Source organism: Gymnogyps californianus, chromosome 7 (genome assembly GCF_018139145.2).
Source record: "Gymnogyps californianus isolate 813 chromosome 7, ASM1813914v2, whole genome shotgun sequence".
In the NCBI taxonomy this organism is placed as follows: Eukaryota; Metazoa; Chordata; class Aves; order Accipitriformes; family Cathartidae; genus Gymnogyps; species Gymnogyps californianus.
In genome coordinates, this window is record NC_059477.1 from 44,964,609 (window position 1) to 44,989,802 (window position 25,194).

General features: G+C 55.7%; 3 long non-coding RNA genes across 6 annotated transcripts in view; all 3 read left to right on the top strand.

Annotated features, from left to right (window-relative positions):
* The window catches only part of LOC127018614 (uncharacterized), a 27,488-nt gene extending 6,887 nt beyond the window's left edge, over positions 1 to 20,601 (top strand). The window contains exons 3-5 of one of the 3 annotated variants that reach the window (XR_007766787.1): positions 15,860 to 16,003; positions 17,606 to 17,638; positions 19,693 to 19,818. This is a non-coding gene — a long non-coding RNA (uncharacterized LOC127018614). Of the gene's footprint in view, positions 1 to 15,859; positions 16,004 to 17,605; positions 17,639 to 19,692; positions 19,819 to 20,127 lie in introns of those variants that run through there. The other 2 variants (XR_007766786.1, XR_007766788.1) reach the window with 2 other exon arrangements.
* Positions 6,495 to 8,388, top strand: LOC127018613 (uncharacterized). Of its 2 annotated transcripts, XR_007766784.1 has the most exons (5): positions 6,495 to 6,633; positions 7,134 to 7,229; positions 8,039 to 8,103; positions 8,193 to 8,233; positions 8,329 to 8,388. It is a non-coding gene; the product is annotated as an uncharacterized LOC127018613 (long non-coding RNA). The 2 variants fall into 2 exon arrangements; XR_007766785.1 differs by lacking the exon at positions 8,193 to 8,233.
* On the top strand, positions 13,216 to 14,926 carry LOC127018616 (uncharacterized). The gene is made up of 3 exons (XR_007766791.1): positions 13,216 to 13,421; positions 13,932 to 14,053; positions 14,768 to 14,926. It is a non-coding gene; the product is annotated as an uncharacterized LOC127018616 (long non-coding RNA).
* Positions 20,602 to 25,194: the final 4,593 nt, after the last annotated feature.

Below are 25,194 nucleotides of genomic sequence, written 5' to 3' on the forward strand. Positions count from 1 at the left end.
TATCACTGTTGGTCTTTAAATTTTATACGTTTGTCTCGTTCACTTTTTGTATTTTGCTGTTATTTCTTTTAAATACCTCTTGTCTTTCCTTAGTGACGTTGTGTTTTAAATTTTCTTTCCAAATGTGTTGTAGTGTGCTGGGTTTTTTTTTTTAGTTTTTCCTTTTATTTCTGTAATTCCCCTTGCCTTCTAAATTTTTCCACTTTTATCCTGTTCACTGTCTTTATATCGCTGTCTTTTCTTTTAATTTCTTGTGTTTCGATTGTAGTGTCGCTTTTTAAATGTCCTTTCTATATGTTCGTTCGCTGTCCTTATTTTTTATTTTTTTCGTTCATTTTCCTAATCCCTGTAGCTTGTAATATTTTATGTCTCCTTTTATCAAGTTCACTGTCTGTATTTCTAAATTTTTTTTTTGTCTCTTGTTATGGCTTAACCCCAGCCAAAATCAGGACATCTGTCTTTTAAACCTTTTAAAATCTTCTTTCTTTGTCTGCGTTTTATTTCGCTGTCCTTATTTTTCTTTTTTTTCCTTTATTTTTTTAATCTTTTTTTAAAAATGCTTTTTCTATATCTACTTTTTTCCCATTCACTGTCTTTAGTTTTTAATTGTTTGCCTTTCCTTAGTTGAATCGCTTTTTAGATTTTCTTTCTATGCCTACTTTTCTCAAGCTCCCATCCCTATTTTTTAATTCTTTGTTGTCTGTCGTGTAGCCTGTTTGTTTGTAAATTGGCTTTATATATCTCCGGTTTAGTTTGCTATTTTTAATTTTTTCCTTTATTTCCTTAATCCTGTCGCTTTTAAAATGTTCTATGTCTGCTTTTAACCAGTTCCTGTTTCTATTTTTTAATTCTTTCCTGTCTGTCATGAACTGCATTGCTTTTTAAATTTTCTTTCTATGTCTACTTTTGTCTAGTTCACTGTCCCTATTTTTCAATTTTTTACTCTCATAATTCTTTTAATTTTGAATTTGTTTTCTAGGTGTACTTTTATCTTGTTTTCTGTCCCTGTGTTTTAATTTTTTCCTGTTTCCTGTATCCCGTTGCTTTTAATTTTTTTTCTGTCTACTTTTATCATGATGTCTCTCCCTGTTTTTTCTTCCTGTCTGTCCTGTACCCCGTTCCTTTTAAATTTCTTTCCTTGTCTATTTTTATCCAGTTTGCCATCTTTATTTTTTAATTCATTCTAGTGTGTCCTGTACCCACTTTTAAAATTGTCTTTCTATGTCTCTATTTAGGTTTTTTTGCTACTGTTTAATTTTTATTATTTAAGACATCTTAACGTCTTCACTTTTGAATTTATGTTTCTATGTTCACTTTATGTATTTTTCTGTCCCTATTATTTACTTTTTTCCTATCTGTCCTCTACATTGTCACTTGAAAAATGTTCTTTCTATGCCTACTTCTATCAAGATGCCTAACCCTATTTTTTTAATATTTCCTGTCTGTCCTGTGTCAAGTTGCTTTTAAATTTTTGTTCTCTATCTACTGTTATCCAGTTCGCTGCCTTTATTTTTTATTGCTTTCTAGCCTGTGCTGTACCCTGTCACTTTTTAAATTTTGTTTCTATGTCTTTGTTTATTGAGTTTGATGTTCCTGGGTTTTTTTATTTATTTCCTTAATCTTGTTGCTTTTTTTTTCCTATGTTTGCTTTTATCTAGTTCCTGTCCCTATTTTTTAATTCTTTCTTGTCTTGTTGGGTACTCTCTCAATTTTTCAATTTTCTTTTTGTCTCCATTTATTTAGTTTGTTGTCCCTATTTTTAATTTTTTTTCTCCTTCAATGCCTTCATTTTTCAATTTGTTTCTATGTCTACTTTTATGTAGTTATCTGTCCCTACTTTTTAATTTCTTTCTCCTCTGCCTTGTACCCTTTTACTTTTTAAATTTTCTTTCCATGTTTGCTTTTATCCAGCTGTCTATCCCTATTTTTCAATTCTTTCTTCTTTGTCACATACCCTGTTGCTTGTTAAGTTTTCTTTGCGTCTTATTTTTTTCCTTTTCTTTCGGTTCATTCCGAGGCTTTAGAGGGTCTCCTCGACACGCTTTTATCTCTGGAGCATAATTTGTACCCCTCTCGGTTTGTCAGAACATCTCCTCTTCCTCAGAGCAGTCTTTTTGTCCTCTCCTCTATCTCGCTTGCCTCCAGTGGGTCAGTGTCTCCCTCACAACGTCTGTACTCTGTTCAAATCCCCTCCCAAGTACCTTTCTGCCCTCAAGCCGCCATCTGTCTCTCTGGCCACCTCAGCACCCCTCTTTTTGTCACGATGCTTCCTGCAAGCGTCCTTGCGTTCCACGACCATCCTTTAGTTCTGCAGCAGGCTTTGTATATTTCTTATTCAGACACAACTCTTCCTCGGGCTTTCATTGTGCCCCAGAGCACTCTTGCCTTCCCCTCCACCATGTCAGATGCCTCTGTTGGGTCCCTGGTCCCCTGGGGACATCTGTACTCTGTTCAGATCCCTTCCTGAATACCTCATTGTGTCAGCAATCCTTTGTTTGTCTCTATGTCCACGGTCTCCCCACCCCCCGGAGCCCTCTCATTCCCATCACGACGCCTCCCAAGACTGTCCTTGTGCCCCACGGCACCCCTGGAACTCTGCAGCCCTCTTTGTATCTCTCTTATTCAGACAGAACCCTTCCTCAGGCTTGCTCTGTGCCCCAGAGCTCTCTTAACTTGTTCACTGCCTTCTAAGATGTCTCTGTTCAGTCACTCATCCCCTGAGGACATCTGTACATTACTGCGACACCTTCTTGAGTTTTGCATTGTGTCCCAGAGCCACCTTCTATCTCTCTTCCACTCTCAGCACCCTTCTGCTGCCGTCATCATGCCTCCCGAGGCCGTCCTTGTGCCCCACAGCCCCTCTCTTGGCTCTGCAGCACACTTTGTGCCCTTCTCCCTCCCTGAGAACCTTTCCTGATGCCACCTTTCATCTCCAGGACGCTCTTGTTGTCCTCTATGCTAGCTAGGATACCTCTGTTCAGTCCCTGGTCCCCTGAGGACATCGGTAGTCTGTTCAAATCCCCTCTGGACTTCTTCATCATGTCCTTGAGCCTTCTTCGGTCTGTCCCTCTCAGAACCCCTCTGCTACTGTCATGATGCCTCCCGAGGTCTTACATGTTCCCTGCAGCAGCCTTTTAGCTCTGTAAGCCCCCTTTGGATTTGTTTTGTTGCAATTGCACCTCTCCTAAGATCTCCGTTCCCAAATAAGAGCATTCTTTTTCTTCTCCATGCTATCTAAGATGCCTCCCGAGACCTTCCTCGTGCTCCACAGCACTTTGGTAGCACTTTGCCTCCCTTTCAATCTCTCTTATCCCTCCGAGCCTTTCATGACCCCTCTGCTCCCAGTCACGGTGCCTCCTCAGGCATCTTCTTTGTGTACCACAGCCCTCTTTGAGCTCCATAGCGGACTTTGATCCTCTTGTGGTCCCTCAGAAACCTGTCCTCGGGTTGTTTTGTGCCTCAGAGCGCTCTTATCATCCCCTCTGCCATCTAGGGTGCCTCCATTTGGTCCCCAGCCTCCCGACGACATCTGTACTCTGTTCAGAACCCCTCCAGACTTCCTCATTGTGTCCCTGAGCCGCCTTTGCTGTCTTTGGCCCAATCACAACCCCTCTAATGGTGTCACGATGCCTATCGATGCCTTCGAGCTTGCCCTTAGCACACTTTTAGCTTTGTAGCAGGCCTCACATCCCTCTCGTTCCCTCAGAGGACTTCCCGAGTCCATATCTGTGACCCAGCCCAGTCATTCTGTCCTCTCTTCCCTCTAGCCGTGCCTCTCTTTGTTCCCTGGCCCTCCGATGACACGGTTACTCGGTTCAGATCCCTCTGGATTTAATCGCTGTGTCTCCAATCCTTTTTCTGTGTCTCTGGCTCCCTCGGGACATTTCTTCTCCCGGTCACGATGCCTCCCGAGACCTTCCTCGTGCTCCACATCCAACTTGGAGCACTTTAGGTGGGGCCATCTTTGAGACACAGAACACTCAGTTGTTCCTCTATGCTGTCTAGGATTCCTGTGTTCAGTCCCGGCCACCCGAGACGGTGTGTACTCTGCTCGGATGATCATCCAAGTTCCTCCTTGTCATCCCTAAGCCTTCTTTTGTCCGTCGGCCCCCCTCGACAACCCTCTCCTCAGTCACGGTGCCTCCCGAGACCTTCCTCGATCTCCACAGCACCTTGTAGCACTTTGTCTCCCTTTCCGTGTCTCTTGTTCCATCAGAGCCTCCCTTCTTTCTCTGCTACGCAGCACTCCTTTATCTTTCTCTCTGCCATCAAGGGTGTCTCCATTTGGTTCCTCTCCCAGTCAGTCATCTGTGGTTTGCCTAGATGCCCTCCTGAGACTCCAAGGCCCTCACTGTGTCTCCAAGACTTCTTTTCTTACCCTGCCCCCTCCTTGTCGTGGTTTAACCCCAGCCGGCAGCTAAGCACCATGCAGCCGCTCGCTCACTGCCCCCCCACCCCTGGGATGGGGGAGAGAATCAGGAAAAAAACTCGTGAGTTGAGATAAAGACAGTTTAATAGGACAGAAAGGAATGAAAAACAGTGATAATGATAATAATAATATGACAATAGTAATACTAAAAGAATTAAACTATACAAAGCAAGTGGTGCACAATGCAATTGCTCACCACTCGTTGACCGATGCCCAGTTAGTTCCCGAGCCGTGATCGCCCCTCCCAGCCGGCTCCCCTAGTTTATATATTGGGCATGATGTCATATGGTATGGAATAGCTCTTTGGCCAGTTTGGGTCAGCTGTCCTGGCTGTGTCCCCTCCCAGCTTCTTGTGCCCCTCCAGCCTTCTTGCTGGCTGGGCATGAGAAGCTGAGAAATCCTTGACTTAGTATAAACACTACTTAGCAACAACTAAAAACATCAGTGTGTTATCAACATTCTTTTCCTACTAAATCCAAAACACAGCACTATACCAGCTACTAGGAAGAAAATTAACTCTGTCCTAGCTGAAACCAGGACACTCCTAATTCCTCTACTCCCTATAACAATGTCTTCCGAGTCCTTTCTTATGCTCCACAGCACTCTTGTAGCGCTTTAGCTCCTTTTTGATTTTATTTTTTTGTGCTCTTATCTTACTCTTTGCCATTTAGAATGCCGTCATTCAACCCCCAGCCCTGTGACAACATCTGTACTTTGTCGAAATCCCCTTCAGGGTTCCTCATTGTTACCTCTGAGGCTTCTTTGGTCTCTCAGGCCCCCTCGGGACTCTTCCGCTCCCTTTGCCGAGCTCTTGCAAGACATCTCCCATGCCCTAGAGCCCTGTTTTAGCTCAGGAGGGCACTTTGCACCCCTCTCTTCCCCTCAGAACCCTTCCTGAGTCTGCATCTGTTACCCCAGTCAGTCTTCCTGTCCTCTTGTCCATTTGGTGCACCTCCATTCAGTCCCCAGTCCCCTGAGGACGCCTGTACTTTGTTCAATTCCCTTTTGAGCTCATTGCGTCCCCAAGACTTCTTTGGTCTCTCTGGCCCCTTCAGGATCTCTCTAATCCCTGTGACGATGCCTCTTGTTCTGTCAGAACCTTTTCCGAAGCCATCTTTGTGCTCCAGAGCAGTCTTTTTGTTTTCTGTCTTACAGTACACTTCTATTGGGTACCTGGTACCCCAAAGATGTCTATCGTCAGCTCAGATCTCCTCTTGAGGTTTTTCAGAGAAGGCAATGGCCTTCATCTATTTTTATCAACACATCTCCCGTGGTGTTTTTTGTTGTGTTTTGCAATTAATTTTTCTTCTAGCTGTTTAGGTGTTAATTGGGCTGCTTCATACAGTGTCTGATACGTTTCTTGTATTTCCATGGTTTTTTGGTGTTTTCTGTTCTTTAGGACTCATCTAGTTCTGTTAAGGGAGTCGCTCAGAGAGACCGCCAAGGTGACTCTGAATCATCGGCGATTTACCATAAATAATTTGCTTTGCAACCAGAGATATTTTTGAGAAAGGATTCTTATGTGATCTAATTCTGCTTTGTCATTTGGTCCTATCCAGAAGGTAGTTCTGGTAGAAGTTAGGTAATATGTATGGTCTTGCTAGAAACGAAGTGTAACTCCATAGAATTTTGGGTTTTTTTATAGGAAACTAAAGCACATCATTTTTTATAACAATATTGTTATTGCATTTAATGAACTACTTTCATACATAGCTTAGTAGGACATCTATCTACGCTCCAGAAAAATTAAGTCTAATTCCCTACCCGGTCACATTGCTGATGCAGTGTAGATGTAGTTGCAGTAAAAAAGCAGGTATCATCATTTCCAGTAAGGGTCGCTAATCTCTGTTCAGTGCTTTGCACACTGTAAACTGAAGGCAGATGAGAAAATTCCCTGCTGCTCCTCTGGCCGCCTTTATGTCTTCTGGTGGTTGGCCCCTCCCCTTTCCCAGGGGATTGTGGGAAGGGTGGTGGGCGGCACCTGGGGTATATGAGCCACAGCCTCTGTTCAGGAAGCTCATTGTGCTCCTTGGGTTCTACTGGTGTCAGTGCTCTGCTGTTCCTTCAGTTGATGGCAGGTTTTGAGTTGTCTAAGCTGTTTGGGCAGATGTGTGTTGGCATTTAGAGAAGTAGAGGTGTCTGGGTTTTTTTGCTGTATAGTGTGTTGGTTGCTGTGATGGTGAGGTTATCTGGCAGGGGTTAGGGTGAGTATCTTGTATGCATCTGTATATGGAGTTTTGGCATTTCTCAAGAAAGGGGCAGGGACCTAAGGCATAGTGTCTTTCAGGGTATGGGATGGCTTTCCTGATCGCCCACAGAGAACCGTGTTGTCCTAGAACCTTTGCAGCTTGCGGCAGGCCCCTCGTAGATTATAATCATCAGGAGTTCACTTGTGTTGTGGGCCTGCAGCAGAGCCCAGAGTCTGTGGGAAGGTGTAAGATAGGAGGTGGCTGCAGAATGCAGGGTGCGGCTCAGAAGAACAGCTCCTGAGGAGTGGCCAATGCGGGGGGTTGAGGGGTGCAAATACAGGGCAGGAGCTGTCAGGAAGCAGTGGGGTTCCTTCCCTGACAGTTCAGGAGAGGAGAAGGGGTTTGTAAAGTTTTGAGACTGGGGGATGGCTGGGAAAGGGAGGAGGGTTCGTCAGCCTTTCCCAGACTGGTTTTGCAGTTGGATTTGGATGTGGATGAGGTCTGTTCTGTTTTAGTTTCCCCACAGCTGACGGGAGGTACGACAAGGTCACAGGAGATGCGGCGTAAACCATCTGGGCCTCTGCATCTCGATATGCAGGGCTGAATGTCAGGTGAGTCTCATCTTGTAAAGCATTAGGTACATAAAAATATACCCCCCAGAACTCTGAGGTCTCTGCTGCTCTGTGCCTTTTACTTACTTCATTCCCTGACTTAATTTGTGCATCCATCCCTTCACCGTCCATCCGGATGTCACAGTCATTGTTACTTAGATCCCCTGACCAGGCATTTATTTCCAGCACAGGTTTGTGTCATTGTCTTCCCTGGAATTTCTTGGAGATGAGGATGTGTATTATTTGTGCTCGTAACAGTCTGCAGCCAGGGGTCATCTTTTATCACAGTCCCGGGCACGCAAGCTTTTTCTGTTATTCCAGTTTTGCCTTTTTCCTGAAGTGTCCACTGAGGTTTGCTCTAGCATCAGTCATGGCAGTTATGTTCTCTTGTTCTTGTTTACCTATTGTTTTTAGCACCAGTTTCTGTAGTCGTAAGGTGTCCCTTTTAGATCTTTGAGTCACTGTGTCACGCCATCGTGGTTTCTCCATCGGCTGACCGCCACTGTAATTCCCATTAGGGGCTTTGTAGGTGAGGAGGTAGTTTGTGTTGCTTGTTTTCTGTGTACTATACCGTATGTTATTCAGGTCTTGATGTTCCCATGGTTGTTTTTGTGTTAGGCGAGCACATCGGTAGCTGTACCGAGGGTCTTGTGTGCCTCCGCTCATCAGCAGAATGCGAACTACTTTTGTGTTTTTAATGGCAGGCTGTTGTTGGAATCTAGATGGTATTCCTAAAAGGAAACAAGACCTCTGGAATTGTTAAGCTGTTGATCAGCATCCGGGTGACATGTTCGATATTGTTTTTGCAGGTGCAGCGGGACGAGCTGTGTGCCAAAGGGCAACAGAGGAGACATGAGCGGAGCGCTGTAAGAAGGTGAGTCGGTGAGTGGTGTTAGAGGGAAGATGCGACTAGTGGCTTATGACTAGCTTCTAGGTTTTGGGTTACTTTTTTTTATTTTGAAGGTGCAAAGCGGGATATTGGCACCAGAGCTGATTCGGGCAAGGTGAGCCATGTCTGGTGGGCTGAAGGAGCAGTTATTTTTCAGGTGGTGTTGTGTTGGTGAAGTTGTAAGCATCCCTTGTTGTTTGTCTTTTACAGGTGGTACCCGAGCCTCAACTTGGCAGCCTGTAAACAGCAGAGGCAGGGTGGGCGAGCAGCCAAGGTAAAGGAGCGGGAGATGGGAATCGGTGTGGACAGGCCGTGGTTTTGGGCAATATCTGTCGTGGTTTAACCCCAGTCAGCAGCCAAGGACCACACAGCCTCGCGTCTCGGGTGGCTCCCGCCCCCCCCCCCCCCCCCCCCCCCCCCCCCGCCCCGCGTCCGCGGGCGGCTCCCGCCCCCGCCCCGCGTCCGCGGGCGGCTCCCGCCCCCCGCCCCCGCGTCCGCGGGCGGCTCCCGCCCCCCGCATCCCGCGTCCGCGGGCGCCTCCCCCCCCCCCCCCCGCATCCCGCGTCCGCGGGCGCCTCCCCCCCCCCCCCTCCCGCCCCGCGTCCGCGGGCGGCTCCCCCCCCCCCCCCGCCCCGCGTCCGCGGGCGGCTCCCCCCCCCCCCCCCCCCCCCCCCCCCCCCCCCCCCCCGCCCCGCGTCCGCGGGCGGCCCCCCCCCCCCCCCGCCCCGCGTCCGCGGGCGGCTCCCCCCCCCCCCCCCCGCCCCGCGTCCGCGGGCGGCTCCCGCCCCCCCCCCCCCGCCCCGCGTCCGTGGGCGGCTCCCGCCCCCCCCCCCCCAGCCCCGCGTCCGTGGGCGGCTCCCGCCCCCCCCCCCCCAGCCCCGCGTCCGTGGGCGGCTCCCGCCCCCCCCCGCCCCGCGTCCGTGGGCGGCCCCCCCCCCCCCCCGCCCCGCGTCCGTGGGCGGCCCCCCCCCCCCCCCGCCCCGCGTCCGTGGGCGGCCCCCCCCCCCCCCCGCCCCGCGTCCGTGGGCGCCCCCCCCCCCCCCGCCCCGCGTCCGTGGGTGGCCCCCCCCCGCCCCGCGTCCGTGGGTGGCCCCCCCCCCGCGTCCGTGGGTGGCCCCCCCCCCCGCGTCCGTGGGTGCCCCCCCCCCCGCGTCCGTGGGTGCCCCCCCCCCGCGTCCGGGTGGCCCCCCCCCGCGTCCGTGGGTGGCCCCCCCCCCACCCCCGCGTCCGTGGGTGGCCCCCCCCCACCCCCCCGCCCCGCGTCCGTGGGTGGCCCCCCCCCACCCCCCCGCCCCGCGTCCGTGGGTGGCCCCCCCCCACCCCCCGCCCCGCGTCCGTGGGTGGCCCCCCCCACCCCCCGCCCCGCGTCCGTGGGTGGCCCCCGCCCCGCGTCCGTGGGTGGCCCCCCCCCACCCCCCCGCCCCGCGTCCGTGGGTGGCCCCCCCCCCCCCCCGCCCCGCGTCCGTGGGTGGCCCCCCCCCCCCCCCCCCCCCCCCCCCCCCCCCCCCCCCCGCCCCGCGTCCGTGGGTGGCCCCCCCCCCCCCCCCGCCCCGCGTCCGTGGGTGGCCCCCCCCCCCCCCCCCCGCCCCGCGTCCGTGGGTGGCCCCCCCCCCCCCCCCCCCCCCCCCCCCCCGCCCCGCGTCCGTGGGTGGCCCCCCCCCCCCCCCCGCCCCGCGTCCGTGGGTGGCCCCCCCCCCCCCCCCCGCCCCGCGTCCGTGGGTGGCCCCCCCCCCCCCCGCCCCGCGTCCGTGGGTGGCCCCCCCCCCCCCCCCCGCCCCGCGTCCGTGGGTGGCCCCCCCCCCCCCCCGCCCCGCGTCCGTGGGTGGCCCCCCCCCCCCCCCCCCCGCCCCGCGTCCGTGGGTGGCCCCCCCCCCCCCCCCCGCCCCGCGTCCGTGGGTGGCCCCCCCCCCCCCCCCCCCCCCCCCCCCCCCCCGCCCCGCGTCCGTGGGTGGCCCCCCCCCCCCCCCCCCGCCCCGCGTCCGTGGGTGGCTCCCCCCCCCCCCCCCCCCCCGCCCCGCGTCCCCCCCCCCCGCCCCGCGTCCGTGGGTGGCCCCCCCCCCCCCCCCCCCCCCCCCCCCCCCCCCCCCGCCCCGCGTCCGTGGGTGGCCCCCCCCCCCCCCCCCCCCCGCCCCGCGTCCGTGGGTGGCCCCCCCCCCCCCCCCCCCCCCCCCCCCCCCCCCCCCCCCCCCCCCCCCCCCGCCCCGCGTCCGTGGGTGGCCCCCCCCCCACCCCCCGCCCCGCGTCCGTGGGTGGCCCCCCCCCCCCCCCCCGCCCCGCGTCCGTGGGTGGCCCCCCCCCCACCCCCCCGCCCCGCGTCCGTGGGTGGCCCCCCCCCCCCCCCCCCCGCCCCGCGTCCGTGGGTGGCCCCCCCCCCCCCCCCCCCCCCCCCCCCCCCCCCCCCCCCGCCCCGCGTCCGTGGGTGGCCCCCCCCCACCCCCGCCCCGCGTCCGTGGGTGGCCCCCCCCCCCACCCCCCCGCCCCGCGTCCGTGGGTGGCCCCCCCCCCCCCACCCCCCGCCCCGCGTCCGTGGGTGGCTCCCCCCCCCCCCCCCCGCCCCGCGTCCGTGGGTGGCTCCCCCCCCCACCCCCCCGCCCCGCGTCCGTGGGTGGCCCCCCCCCCCCCCCCCCCCCCCCCCGCCCCGCGTCCGTGGGTGGCCCCCCCCCCCCCCCCCCCCCCCCCCCCCCCCCCCCCCCCCCCCCCCCCCCCCCCCCCCCGCCCCGCGTCCGTGGGTGGCCCCCCCCCCCCCCCCCCCCCCCCCCCCCCCCCCCCCCCCCCCCCCCCCCCGCCCCGCGTCCGTGGGTGGCCCCCCCCCCCACCCCCCCGCCCCGCGTCCGTGGGTGGCTCCCCCCCCCCCCCCCCCGCCCCGCGTCCGTGGGTGGCCCCCCCCCCCCCCCCCCCCCCCCCCCCCCCCCCCCCCCACCCCCCCGCCCCGCGTCCGTGGGTGGCTCCCCCCCCACCCCCCCGCCCCGCGTCCGTTTTTGTCTGTATCTACTCTTATCCAGTTCACTGTCCTTATTTTTTGTGTCATTTGACTGTTCTGTACCCTGTCGCTTTTAAAATTTTGTTTCTATGTCTTTGTTTATTGAGTTTGATGTTCCTGTTTTTTAATTTCTTCCTTTATTTCCTTAATCTTGTTGCTTTTACAATTTTTTTCCTACGTCTGCTCTTATCTAGTTCCTGTCCCTATTTTTTAATTCTTTCTTACCTGTTGGGTACTCTCTCAATTTTTCCATTTTCTTTCTATGTCTCCATTTATTTAGTTTGTTGTCCCTACTTTTTAGTCTTTTTCTCCTTTGATGACTTCATTTTTCATTCTGTAGTTTGCCTAGATGCCCTCCTGAGACTCCAAGGCCCTCGCGGTGTCTCCACGCCTTCTTTTCTTACCCTGCCCCCTCCCAATTCCTCTCCTCTCTATAACAATGTCTTCCGAGTCCTTTCTCGTACTCCACAGCACTCTCGTAGCGCTTTAGCTCCCTTTTGATTTTATTTTTTTGTGCTCTTCAGAGCGCTCTTATCTTGCTCTTTGCCATTTAGGATGCCGTCATTCAGCCCCCGGCCCCTGATGACATCTGTACTTTGTGGAAATCCCCTTCAGAGTTCCTCATTGTTACCTCTGAGGCTTCTTTGGTCTCTCAGGCCCCCTGGCGACTCCTCCGCTCCCTTTGCCGAGCTCTTGTGAGACATCGCCTATGCCCTAGAGCCCCGTTTTAGCTCGGGAGGATGCTTTGCACCCCCCTCTTCCCCTCAGAACCCCATCCGTTACGCCGGTTGGTCTTTCCGTCCTCTCGTCCGTTTGGTGCGCCTCCATTCGGTCCCCAGTCCCCTGAAGACGCCCGTACTTTGTTCGATTCCCTTTTGAGCTCGTTGCATCCCCGAGACTTCTTTGGTCTCCCTGGCCCCTTCGGGATCTCTCTGATCCCCGTGACGATGCCTCTTGTTCTGTCAGAACCTTTTCTGAAGCCACCTTTGTGCTCCACAGCCGTCTTTTTGTTTTCTGTCTTATAGTATGTTTCTACCTGGTGCCCCAAAGATGTCTATTGTCGGCTCAGATCTCCTCCTGAGTTTTTCAGACAAGGCAATAGCCTTCACCTATTGCCATTGAAGCATCTCCCATGGTGTTTTTTGTTGTGTTTTGCAATTAATTTTTCTTCTAGCTGTTTAGGTGTTAATTGGGCTGCTTCATACAGTGTCTGATACGTTTCTTGTATTTCCATGGTTTTTTGGTGTTTTCTGTTCTTTAGGACTCATCTAGTTCTGTTAAGGGAGTCGCTCAGAGAGACCGCCAAGGTGACTCTGAATCATCGGCGATTTACCATAAATAATTTGCTTTGCAACCAGAGATATTTTTGGGAAGGGATTCTTACGGGATCTAATTCTGCTTTGTCATTTGGTCCTATCCAGAAGGCAGTTCTGGTAGAAGTTAGGTAGTATGTATGGTCTTGCTAGAAACGAAGTGTAACCCCATGGCATTTTGGGATTTTTGTAGGAAAGTAAAGCACGTCATTTTTGATAACTATATTGTTATTGCATTTAACAAATTACTTTCTTACATAACTTAGCAGGGCATCTATATACGCCCCGGAAAAATTAAGTCTAATTCCCTACCCGGTCACGTTGCTGATGCAGCGTAGATGCAGTTGTAGAAAAAGAGCAGGTATCGTCATTTCCAATAAGGGTCGCTTTCTCCATTCAGTGTGTTGCATTCCATAAACGGAAGGCAGATGAGAAAACTCCCTGCTGCTCCTCTGGCTGCCTTTATGTCTTCTGGTGGTTCGCCCCTCCCCTTTCCCAGGGGATTGTGGGAAGGGTGCTGGGCAGGGCCTGGCATATATGAGCCACAGCTGCTCATCAGGGAGCTTGTTCTGCTCCAGGGTTTCTTTGGTGTCAGTGCTTTGCTGTTCCTTCAGTTGATGGCAGTTTTTTGAGCTGTCTAAACTGTTTGGGCAGGTGTGTTTTGCCATTTAGAGAAGCGGAGGTGTCTATTTGAGGTAAGAGCGTTGGGACCAGTCAAAGTTCAGCAGCATACATAGTAGAAAGTACGCTTGTATGCAGGTGTAGTTGTTTTTTTTTTTTCTCCCCCCTGGTCAGTAGCTTTGTATTGAGTGTTCAGGGGTGGCAAGATAGTTTAATAGTATGCATTTTTTTTTTTTAATTCTTCTAGGTGCCTTGTGTTTTTCTGGAATTCCTGACTCTATTGAAGATGGAACCTTGTTTTCTTCCCTGGTTTTGTTGTATACTGTGTGAGCTGCTGATATTCTCTCTCTTAACAGGACCGATGGTGAGATCGTCTAGCAGGGCTTAGGGTGAGCATCTTGCATGTGCCTGTGTATGGAGTTTTGGCATTTTTCAAGGAAAGCAGCAGGGACCTAAGGCATAGTGTCTTTCAGGGTATGGGATGGCTCATCACCTTTCCCGATTGCCCACAGAGAACCGTGTTGTTCCTAGAACCTTTGCAGCTTGTGGCAGGCCCCTCGTAGATTATAAGTATCAGGACTTCACTTGTGTTGTGGGCTTGTAGCGGAGCCCAGCATCTGTGGGAAGGTGTAAGATAGGAGGTGGCTGCAGAATGCAGGGTGCGGCTCAGAAGAACAGCTCCTGAGGAGTGGCCAATGCGGGGGGTTGAGGGGTGCAAATACAGGGCAGGAGCTGTCAGGAAGCAGTGGGGTTCCTTCCCTGACAGTTCAGGAGAGGAGAAGGGGTTTGTAAAGTTTTGAGACTGGGGGATGGCTGGGAAAGGGAGGAGGGTTCATTGGCCTTTCTCAGATTGGTTTTGCAGTTGGATTTGGATGTTGATGAGGTCTGTTCTGTTTTAGTTTCCCCGCAGCTGACGGGAGGTACAACAGAGTCACAAGAGACGCGGCGTAAACCATCTGGGCCTCTGTGTCTCAATATGTGGGGCTCAATGTCAGATGAGTCTCATCTCGTAAGGCATTAGGTACGTAAAAATATACCCCCCAGAACTCTGAGGTCTCCGCTTCTCCGTGCCTTTTACTTACTTCGTTCCCCGACTTAATTTTTGCATCCATCCCGATGTCACAGGCATTGTTACTTAGAAGCACTGACTAGGCATTTATTTCCAGCGCAGGTTTGTGTCGGTGTCTTCCCTGGAATTTCTTGGAGAAGAGGATGTGTATTTGTGCTTGTAACAATCTGCAGCCAGGGGTCATCTTTTATCACAGTCCCGGGCACGCTAGCTTTTTCTATTATTCCAGTTTTGCCTTTTTCCTGAAGTGTCCAATGAGGTTTTGCTCTAGTATCAGTCATGGCAGTTATGTTCTCTTGTGCTTAGCACTGGTTTCTGTAGTCGTAAGGTGTCCATTTTAGATTTTTGAGTCGCCATGTCACGCCATCGTGGCTTTTCCATCGGCCGACCGCTGCCGTTATTCCCTAAGGGGCTTTGTAGGTAGGGAGGTAGTTTGTGTCGCTTGTTTTCTGTGTGCTGTACCCTATGTTACTCAGGTCTTGATGTTCCCATTGGGTTCTTCTGGGTTAGGCGAGCGCATTGGTAGCCAGACCGAGGGTCTCGTGTGCCTCAGCCCATCAGCAAAATGCTAACCGAGCGCTTCCTTTCTTGCTTTAGAGGCTCAACGCACAGATCTGTCTTGTGTGTGTTGTATCTGAGAAATTTACGGACGGTCTTCTCTCGCAGCAGTGATCCAGGATGTGTCGGCATATCTGCTGTCGAGTGGTCTGTTTTTGGGGAACCCTTTTCTGGGACTGCTTCTCGTTCAAAGAAGTTTCATTTTTATTAACTTCTCATCAGAGTGGATCTTCAGCGACGATGTACTTGGCAGCAGAAGTCACCAGCAGCAAGACTTTTCACTCTCTTTTAAAAAAAAAAAAAAAAAAAAAAAAAAAAGAAAACTTACTTCCTTCCAGAGACCCAAGCACAACATGTCTTCCAAAAGTCGATGGCATTGCTGGTCTTTGGGTTCTCAGTTGTAACAGTTGAGATATCATAAAAACATGTTCCTTTCCATGCTTCAGTACAGCCAAGAGCATTAGCAAATCTGCCAGTCCTTTTTGGTAGCCTTATGTATTGCAGCACTGGAGATTTGATTTTTTTTTTTTCTTTTTCAGAAGATCCCCTATATGGTTTTACTTGTACCTCGCTGGTTTTTCTGTCATAAATGAAACTTTAAAAAAAGTTAAATTGTATAACTTGCAAATTGACTTGCATTATTTGAACTGTAACTGCCAAATAGCTATAGCATCTAATTTATTAGGTGTACTTAAGCAGTTAGGTATTTTGTCTAAATCTTGAAAAAGACGGGCAACTGACTGTTATGGGTTTTTTTTTCCTGATATTTTGATGGAGTGCTCTGAAGTCCTTTATTTCTGTCTCGCTTTCAATGGTGCATTTCCCTGGCAGTTCAGTAGCCTCTCTCTTGGGCACTGCAGCTGGCCAGATGTCCATCCTAATCATGTAACACAGAAAAACCCCTAGTCAACTTATAGCTGTGTATTTTGGAGACAGGTAATTTAATGGTATCAATTCACAGCTATGCAAGTTAAACTAATGCAACAGGAAAATCAAATGCTTTTATCGTATAGGTATTGTTATTGGATGTATATAAACACGTGCACGCCTTTTTAGTATAAAGTGAATTAGTGAGATTTATTCTTTGTTTTTTATTTTACTCTTTAAAGTTTTATGCTTCACTTCCAATTTTGTTGACCCGGCAAGCCAGACGTGTTATTTTAATAGGCTGAAATACAGTTTGGGATTTTTGTTTTTCAGATGCGGTGGTGTAAGCATCTCGTGATGCTCGATAGATTCCCCCCCCAGCCCAGCTTTGCCTGCCGGTGGCTAAGAAGACTCACCGTAAGGGGCCGGCCCTGTGCCTGGAGGCTCCTGGCTCTGTCTGCAGCGGGTGCCCCGCAGGTGCGCAGCAAGGGCTGTGTTGGGGGGGAGAGTCCGGGGCCGAGAGGGACCGGGGGCGTTTGTTGCCCTGGGGAGCCCCTCCCAGCGTGGGAACGGAGGCGGGGGGAACGGAGGGGGAACCATTGCAGAGCAGAGCCGGAGCAAGAGGCGTGGCACCATCCTCTGGCACACCGCCCCCCGCCCCTTCTCCCGGGGGGGGCAGTTGCCAGCCGACAAGAGAGGGGCTGGGGGAGGTGCAACTGTTCGGGGGGACCACCCCCCCAAAGCATGTCCCCCCCGGCCCCCGCCTCCGTGGGTGGCTCCTGCCCCAGCCCCCGCCTCCGTGGGGGGCACCCGCCCCCGTGTCCGTGGGTGGCCACCCCTATGTCTGGAGGCTCCTGGCTCTCTCTGCAGCGGGTGCCCCGCAGGTGCGGCAGCAAGGGCTGTGTTGGGGGGGAGAGTCCGGGGCCGAGAGGGACAGGGGACGTCTGTTGCCCTGGGGAGCCCCTCCCAGCGTGGGAACGGAGGGGAAACATCCCAGAGCAGAGCCTGAGCAAGGGATGTGGCGCCATCCCCTGTCACGCTCCCCTTTGCCCCCCCCCCGCCCCGTGGGCCGGTTGCCAGCCTGCAGGACAGGGGCTGGGGAGGCTGCAGCTGTTTGGGGGGAGCACTCCCCCTTTAGCTTCCTAGCAGAGCCACCCTTTTGGGGTGTGTGTATACATATGTCAATGACAGTCTTAAAGTAACGAGCTGCTGGTTGGGGCTGTTTCCCTCATTTTGTGCCTTTTTTGGGAGTGAATAAAAAGGGGAGGATTGGGGAGGTGTGGGGAGGTGATGATGTCATTTGGGGCAGCGGTGTCAGCGGGGGGGGCAATGATGTGGCAGAGGAGCAGGTGAGTGGTGGATGGGGGTGGGTCACAGCCCCAAAATGCCTGAGAATTGATGGATGGGGGGTTTAAAAAACAATAAAAACTGTAAATATGGGTGTGAGGTGTTTGAAATAGAGAAAAAGATCTCAGTTTTATAGATATTGAAAAATAATATTGTTTTATATATATAAAAAAAGGATTTCAAAATAAAAACCTCTATCTACTGTATCATATAAAGGATTATAGAATATAAAAAAAATTCTAACTAGAGATATATATGTAGGGGTTTAAAATAGAAAAATAACTCGTGTGTATATAAATTAAAAAATAAAGGGCTTAAAAGATATATTTTATATACGAAGGAATTTAAAATAGAAGTCTGACTAGGTAGAGCTATCTACACTACACTATGTAACACTTAGTAAGTCTAAGCGGAGATGTCTGAAAAGATGCTAAAGTGTCGAAATATCTAATAGGTCTAAAGATAAACAGTCTAAATAGATGGTCTGTATGCTTAAGGGAAATAGGTAAGTGTAAACAGAGATAATACATAAGTCTAAATAGATATTCTATATACTAAGTGGAAATAGAGATACGTGAAAGTAGAGATTATATGTCTATGTCCAATAGACATTCTATATAAGTGGAAATAGAGATATGTGTAAATAGAGATAGTATGTCTATGCCGAAATAGATATATTCTACATAATATGTGGAAATAGATACATGTGCAAATATGTATCCTTCTCAATAGCTATTCCAGCTTATGTGTTGCAGGTCATCCCAGGTGAGTTCTCTGCTACGGATTATCCCAGGTGGACCCCGTGGTGCAGGTCATCCCCATGCATGTGTGTCGTGGGTGGCCCCCCTCGCCCCCCCCCCCCCCGCCGCCGCGCGTCCGTGGGTGGCCCCCCTCGCCCCCCCCCCCCCCCCCCCCCCCCCCCCCCCCCCCCCGCCGCCGCGCGTCCGTGGGTGGCCCCCCTCGCCCCCCCCCCCCCCCCCCCCCCCCCCCCCCCCGCCGCCGCGCGTCCGTGGGTGGCCCCCCTCCCCCCCCCCCCCGCCGCGCGTCCGTGGTGGCCCCCCCCCCCCCCCCCCGCCGCCGCGCGTCCGTGGGTGGCCCCCTCGCCCCCCCCCCGCCGCCGCGCGTCCGTGGGTGGCCCCCCTCGCCCCCCCCCGCCGCCGCGCGTCCGTGGGTGGCCCCCTCGCCCCCCCCCGCCGCCGCGCGTCCGTGGGTGGCCCCCTCGCCCCCCCCCGCCGCCGCGCGTCCGTGGGTGGCCCCCTCGCCCCCCCGCCGCCGCGCGTCCGTGGGTGGCCCCCTCGCCCCCCCCCGCCGCCGCGCGTCCGTGGGTGGCCCCCTCGCCCCCCCCCCGCCCCGCGTCCGTGGGTGGCCCCCCGCCCCGCGTCCGTGGGTGGCCCCCCCGCCCCGCGTCCGTGGGTGGGCCGGCCCCCCGCCCCCGCCCCGCGTCCGTGGGTGGGCCCCCCCCCCGCCCGCCGCGTCCGTGGGTGGGCCCCCCCGCCCGCCCCCCCGCCCCGCGTCCGTGGGTGGCCCCCCCCCACCCCCCCGCCCCGCGTCCGTGGGTGGCCCCCCCCCACCCCCCCGCCCCGCGTCCGTGGGTGGCCCCCCCCCCCCCCCCGCCCCGCGTCCGTGGGTGGCCCCCCCCCCCCCCCCCCGCCCCGCGTCCGTGGGTGGCCCCCCCCCCCCCCCCCCGCCCCGCGTCCGTGGGTGGCCCCCCCCCCCCCCCCCCGCCCCGCGTCCGTGGGTGGCCCCCCCCCCCCCCCCCCCGCCCCGCGTCCGTGGGTGGCCCCCCCCCCCCCCCCGCCCCGCGTCCGTGGGTGGCCCCCCCCCCCCCCCCCCGCCCCGCGTCCGTGGGTGGCCCCCCCCCCCCCCCCCCCGCCCCGCGTCCGTGGGTGGCCCCCCCCCCCCCCCCCGCCCCGCGTCCGTGGGTGGCCCCCCCCCCCCCCCCGCCCCGCGTCCGTGGGTGGCCCCCCCCCCCCCCCCCGCCCCGCGTCCGTGGGTGGCCCCCCCCCCCCCCCCCCCGCCCCGCGTCCGTGGGTGGCCCCCCCCCCCCCCCCCGCCCCGCGTCCGTGGGTGGCCCCCCCCCCCCCCCCCGCCCCGCGTCCGTGGGTGGCCCCCCCCCCCCCCCGCCCCGCGTCCGTGGGTGGCCCCCCCCACCCCCCGCCCCGCGTCCGTGGGTGGCCCCCCCCCCCCCCCGCCCGCGTCCGTGGGTGGCCCCCCCCACCCCCGCCCCGCGGTCCGTGGGTGGCCCCCCCCCACCCCCCGCCCCGCGTCCGTGGGTGGCCCCCACCCCCCCCCGCGTCCGTGGGTGGCCCCCCACCCCCCCGCCCCGCGTCCGTGGGTGGCCCCCCGCCCCCCCGCCCCGCGTCCGTGGGTGGCCCCCCACCCCCCGCCCGCGTCCGTGGGTGGCCCCCCCCCCACCCCCCCGCCCCGCGTCCGTGGGTGGCCCCCCCCACCCCCCGCCCCGCGTCCGTGGGTGGCCCCCCCCCCCCCCCGCCGCGCGTCCGTGGGTGGCCCCCCCCCCACCCCCCGCCCCGCGTCCGTGGTGGCCCCCCCCCACCCCCCCGCCCCGCGTCCGTGGGTGGCCCCCCCCCACCCCCCCGCCCCGTGCGTCCGTGGTGGCCCCCCACCCCCCCGCCCCGCGTCCGTGGGTGGCCCCCCCCAGCCCCCGCCCCGCGTCCGTGGGTGGGCCCCCCCCCCCCCCGCCCCGCGTCCGTGGGTGGGCCCCCCTCGCCCCCCCCCCGCCCCCTGCCCCGTGGCTGTGGCTGCTGGGGCACGCCTGCCTGAGAGTGCCGACGAGCTGCAAGGATGTTTCCAACCGACAGGCTGATGGCCAGTTGGAGCCCGGTCCCGGGGATTGTTTCTGAGAGCTGGTGGAGAGGAAGCAGGAAGAGGGGCAGGAGATGGATGCCCCCACCCCTCGGGGGACCTGGAGGCCTTCCCACCCCCTGGAAGAGGTGCTGGGTGCCTCCCCAGCTCAACAAAACTCCTCCAGCCCCGCTCACCCCATGCAGCTGCCCCCAGCTCCAGCACCTCTCCTGAAGCCTGGCCCATAGCCACAGGCTGCTCCCAAACCCGGTCCTCATGGCAGCAAGCTGCCCCTCCAATAGGCTTTATTCTCCATCAATGCAGGTGCTTTTAGCATCAGTCCGGGGAAAGAGCGCTGCCTCCAGAAGCTCCTGCGGAAGGAGGGGTTCCTGCCTGAGGAGAGCTACAGTCACCCCTGTGGATAACAATTGCTTGCTCTTTCCCTCTCCCAGAGGCAGCGCTGAGGACTCGGTTGTGGGTTCCTCCCCGGGGATGTTGTGGACTGCATCTGGCTCAGGTTTGGGTGGGTTGCCTTTGGCCTCGTTCTCCGAGCGGCATGGGCGAAAAGGGACAGCTGGAGCGCTTACTGGCTGTGGACAGGAGCTGCTGGGGCTGAAGCTGGAGAGGCCAGAAAAAGGAAAGCAGCTGAAGAATAAAATAAAGGGGATCCAGCCAGCAGCAGCCTCCAGCTGCAGACAGGAGACAGCCTGCCTCTCCGGGTGAGGAAGCATCCCTCTCAGTATAGTCCTCAGCAGATCTGATCACCAGTGTGCACTGCAGGGTCTATATGTGCAACCAAAAGCACACTACAGCCGTGTAGTGTGTGCTCGTGTGAGGCTATGTATCTGGGAAGCCTCATACTGTAAGAGCTGTAAAGACACCAATCTAGTCTTTTGGGTGGATGACAGTCAAGTGACTGGAGCTAGAGAGGAGGAAAGGGGCGGGAGGGCAGCAAGGAGAGAGAGAGAGAGAGAAAGACACATCCAAACTGTCAAATTCTCCTAGCAGCTCTGACAGCGGGAGCTGTGGTGAGTCCTGGATCCTTGGGGCCATGTTGCCCCTCTTCTGCATCCCAGTCCCTCCCTGCCTCCCCCTCCGCCCCCCCTTTCTCTTTATATTATTGCCTGCCGTCATTTTTTTTGCTTCCTTGCACCTCTCCCTCTCTCGTTCTCCAAGTTTGAACTGTAACTGCCAAATAGCTATAGCATGTAATTTAGGTGTACTTAAGCAGTTAGGTATTTTGTCTAAATCTTGAAAAAGACGGGCAACTGACTGTTATGGGGGTTTTTTTCCTGATATTTTGATGGAGTGCTCTGAAGTCCTTTATTTCTGTCTCGCTTTCAATGGTGCATTTCCCTGGCAGTTCAGTAGCCTCTCTCTTGGGCACTGCAGCTGGCCAGATGTCCATCCTAATCATGTAACACAGAAAAACCCCTAGTCAACTTATAGCTGTGTATTTTGGAGACAGATAATTTAATGGTATCAATTCACAGCTATGCAAGTTAAACTAATGCAACAGGAAAATCAAATGCTTTTATCGTATAGGTATTGTTATTGGATGTATATAAACACGTGCACGCCTTTTTAGTATAAAGTGAATTAGTGAGATTTATTCTTTGTTTTTTATTTTACTCTTTAAAGTTTTATGCTTCACCTCCGATTTTGTTGACCCGGCAAGCCAGACGTGTTATTTTAATAGGCTGAAATACAGTTTGGGATTTTTGTTTTTCAGATGCGGTGGTGTAAGCATCTCGCGATGCTCGATAGATTCCCCCCCCAGCCCAGCTTTGCCTGCCGGTGGCTAAGAAGACTCGCCGTAAGGGGCCGGCCCTGTGCCTGGAGGCTCCTGGCTCTGTCTGCAGCGGGTGCCCCGCAGGTGCGCAGCAAGGGCTGTGTTGGGGGGAGAGTCCGAGGCCGAGAGGGACCGGGGGCGTTTGTTGCCCTGGGGAGCCCCTCCCAGCGTGGGAACGGAGGGGGGGGGGGGGGGAACGGAGGGGGAACCATTGCAGAGCAGAGCCGGAGCAAGAGGCGTGGCACCATCCTCTGGCACACCGCCCCCCGCCCCTTCTCCCGGGGGGGGCAGTTGCCAGCCGACAAGAGAGGGGCTGGGGGAGGTGCAACTGTTCGGGGGGACCACCCCCCCAAAGCACGTCCCCCCCGGCCCCCGCCTCCGTGGATGGCTCTCGCCCCGCCCCCCCCCCCCCCCCCCCCCCCCCCCCCCCCCCCCCCAGCCAGTGGCCCCCGCGGCTGTTGGCGGCTCCCGCCCCCCCCCCCCCCCCCCCAGCCAGTGGCCCCCGCGGCTGTTGGCGGCTCCCGCCCCCCCCCCCCCCCCCCCAGCCAGTGGCCCCCGCGGCTGTTGGCGGCTCCCGCGCCCCCCCCCCAAGCAGTGGCCCCCGCGGCTGTTGGCGGCTCCCGCCCCCCCCCCCCCCCCCCCCCCCAGCCCCCGTGTCTCTCTAAGAAAAGTCAGTTTCCCTCCAAAGACCCCAGTACAGCAGGTCTTCCTAGAGTTGATGGCATCGCTGCTCTTTGGGTTCTCAGTTGTACCAGTCAAGACATCATAAAAAGATGTTACCCCAGAGTGGATTATCTGTTGCGGGTTATCCCAGGTGAGTTATGTGCTGTGGATTGTCCTGGGTGGATGCTGTGGTGTTTGTCTCCATGCATGTACCCCCATACATGTTTCTACCCACACATCCCTCTCCATTCCCTATCTGTTCAACCCCCTACCACGCAAGTTTTTCCCTGTGCGAGTTTTTCCCCCGCCCCGCCCATTGGGCAGGTTCGCGGGTCTGCCCCCCCCGGCCCTGCCCATGGGGCGGGTTCGCGGGCCTGCCCCCCCCTTGCCCTGCGAGATTAATTCCTCTTTCTCTGCCCTGTATTCTAGATATACTTTTTGTTTCTTTAGATTTTCTCATTCCAGGTCCCGGTCCCTATGTTTTAATTTATTCCTTCTCTGTCCCATAGCCCATTTTTCTCTTTACCATTCTCTATCTGGCTCCCTGTCCTTTAAGTCCTCTCCCCTTTAGCTTATTGAGGGGTTTTGGTATTTCTCAGTCCCTCTCTGTCCACCTCACTGTCCCCTTTTTTAATTCCTCCCTCTCCGCTCTGTGGCTGATCACTATTCTTTGTTTTTCTCCATCTCTCTCAGTCTGGTTCCCTCTCTCTTCCTCCTCTCTGGCCTGTAGCCCATCGCTATATTTTTTTTTTCCTCCTCTGCCTCTCTCTCTGTGGTGCCCTTTCCCTATTTTTCAATCCCCCCACCTGCCCTGCAGCCGATTGCTGTCCTATTGGATTTATGTGGCAAGGTTTTGTTAGCTGGGGGTGGAGGCAGGGGCTGCAGGGGTGGCTTCTGTGAGAAGACACCAGGAGTTGCCCCCATGCTGGGCACAGCAAGTTCCAGCCAGCTCCAAGACAGATCTGCTGCTGGTCAAAGCTGAGCCCATCAGCAATGCTGGTGGTGCCTCTGTGATGACATATTTAAGAAGGGCTAAAAAATGCTGTGCAGAAGCTGTGACACAGAAAATACAAGTGTGAAACAGCCCTGCAGACACCAAGGTCAGTGAAGCAGGAGGGGGAGGAGGTGCTCCAGGTGCCAGAGTAGAGATTCCCCTGCAGCCCGTGGTGAAGACCATGGTGAGGCAGGCTGTCCCCCTGCAGCCGATGGAGGTTAATGGTGGAGCAGACATCCACCTGCAGCCCATGGAGAGAGGACCCCACATGGGAGCAGGTGGATGTGCCTGAAGGAAGCTGTGACCCTGTGGAGAGCACACACTGAAACAGGCTCCTGTCAGCAGCTGTGGAGAGGAGCCCATGCTGGAGCAGGTTTGCTGGCAGGACCTGTGGCCCCGTGGAAGGGACCCCACACTGGAGCAGAAGGAGAGCGTGAGGAAGAAGGAGTGGCAGAGACAACATGTGATGAACTGACTGCAACACCCGCTCCCTGTCCCCCTGCGCTGCTTGGGGGGAGGAGGTGGAGAAGTCAGGAGTGAAGATGAGCCCAGGAAAAAAGAGAGGGGTGGGAGGAAGGTGTGTTTTAGATTTGTTGTTATTTCTCATGATCCTACTCTGATTTTGATTGACAATAAATTATATTAATTTCCCCAAGTCGAGTCTGTTTTGCCTGCCTATGACAGTAATTGGGGAGTGATCTCTTTGTCCTTATCTCGACCCACATGCTTTTTTGTTGTATTTTCTCTCCCTGACTTGTTGAAGAGGGGGAGTGATAGAGCAGCTTGGTGGGCACCCAGCAACCAGCCAAGATCAACCCACTACAGTCACCTTCTATCAAGCTCCCTGTCCTTATTTTTCAATTCTTGCCTATGTTTCTTTAACACCGTCAATTTTGAAGCTTTCTTTCTACTTCTTCATTCCTGTTTGTTAAATTCTTGCATGTTTCTTGAACCCAGTTGCTTTTTAAATTTTCTTGCTACCTTTCCCTCTTTCTGTCTCCCTGACCTAATTTTAATTTCTTGCCTGTGTTTCTTGCACCCCATCGCTTTTCAAATTTCCTTCCTACATCTCCCTCTGTGCAGCTCCGTGTACCTATTTTTTAATTCTTGATATGGTTCTTGTATCCTGTTGCTTTTTGAAATTTTCTTTCTACCTCTATCTGGCTCCCTGTTTCTCTTTTATTTCTTGCCTATGTTTCTTTTCCCCTATCACTTTAGAAGTTTTCCCCATCCCTTGTCTATCTTCTTGTCCTGATGGTCTTTTCTGCCTCCCTCCCCTGCTCCTTGTCTCTCTTATGTATTCCTCCATCTCTCTGTCCTTGTTTTTTTGCTCGATCTCTCTGCTCTCCTCTCTCTATGCTGTTGTCCTGGTCCTCGTCCCTCTTTTGTTCGCAGCATCCTGTTTCCTGGCTCCCTGTCCCACATCCTTCTCTATGTCCCCCTGTCCTTCCTCCTGCTTTTCTCTTCCCTTTTCTCCCTCTGTCCTGCTGCCTTTGGGCACTGAGCCTTGTAGCCAGCTCACTGCCGGGATTTCTTATGTGCCCTAAGGCATAAACTTTTCCTGCCTCCTCTGTGCCCCTGGCTGTGTTTGCAGCCCCTGGGTGCAGAGCTCCTGGCTGTGGACAGGAGCAGGGCAGGGGGTGATGTGCTGTGGGGCTTTGGCAATGGCCCCTGTTCCCGATGGGCCCCAGCTGGGGCTGGAGCTGGGGCAGTCCCAGGTGTGGCCAGTGAGGCTGAGGATGGGGCTGGCCCTGCTGTGGGAAGGGGCTCTAGCTGGAGAGGGGGCTGCCTGGGCATGGCTGCCTGAGGGAGCTGAGGAAGGGGAACTGGCTGAGGAGGGAATCCAAGGGGGTCCCGCACAGGCAGGTGCCTCCAGCAAGGAACAGGCAGTCCCTGCGGCGAGGAAGGATCCCTCCGAGCTGGGCCTGGCCTCTGTCGGCTACACGCGTGAGCCACCATGTATTGAGGAAGCCTTGCGGATGAGGAACGTCGAGACCTCTGCTGTGTGCTGCTGAGTGGGTGAGGGTCGGGCAGGCAGCACTGCAGAAGAGGAAGGGGCAGAGGCAGAGA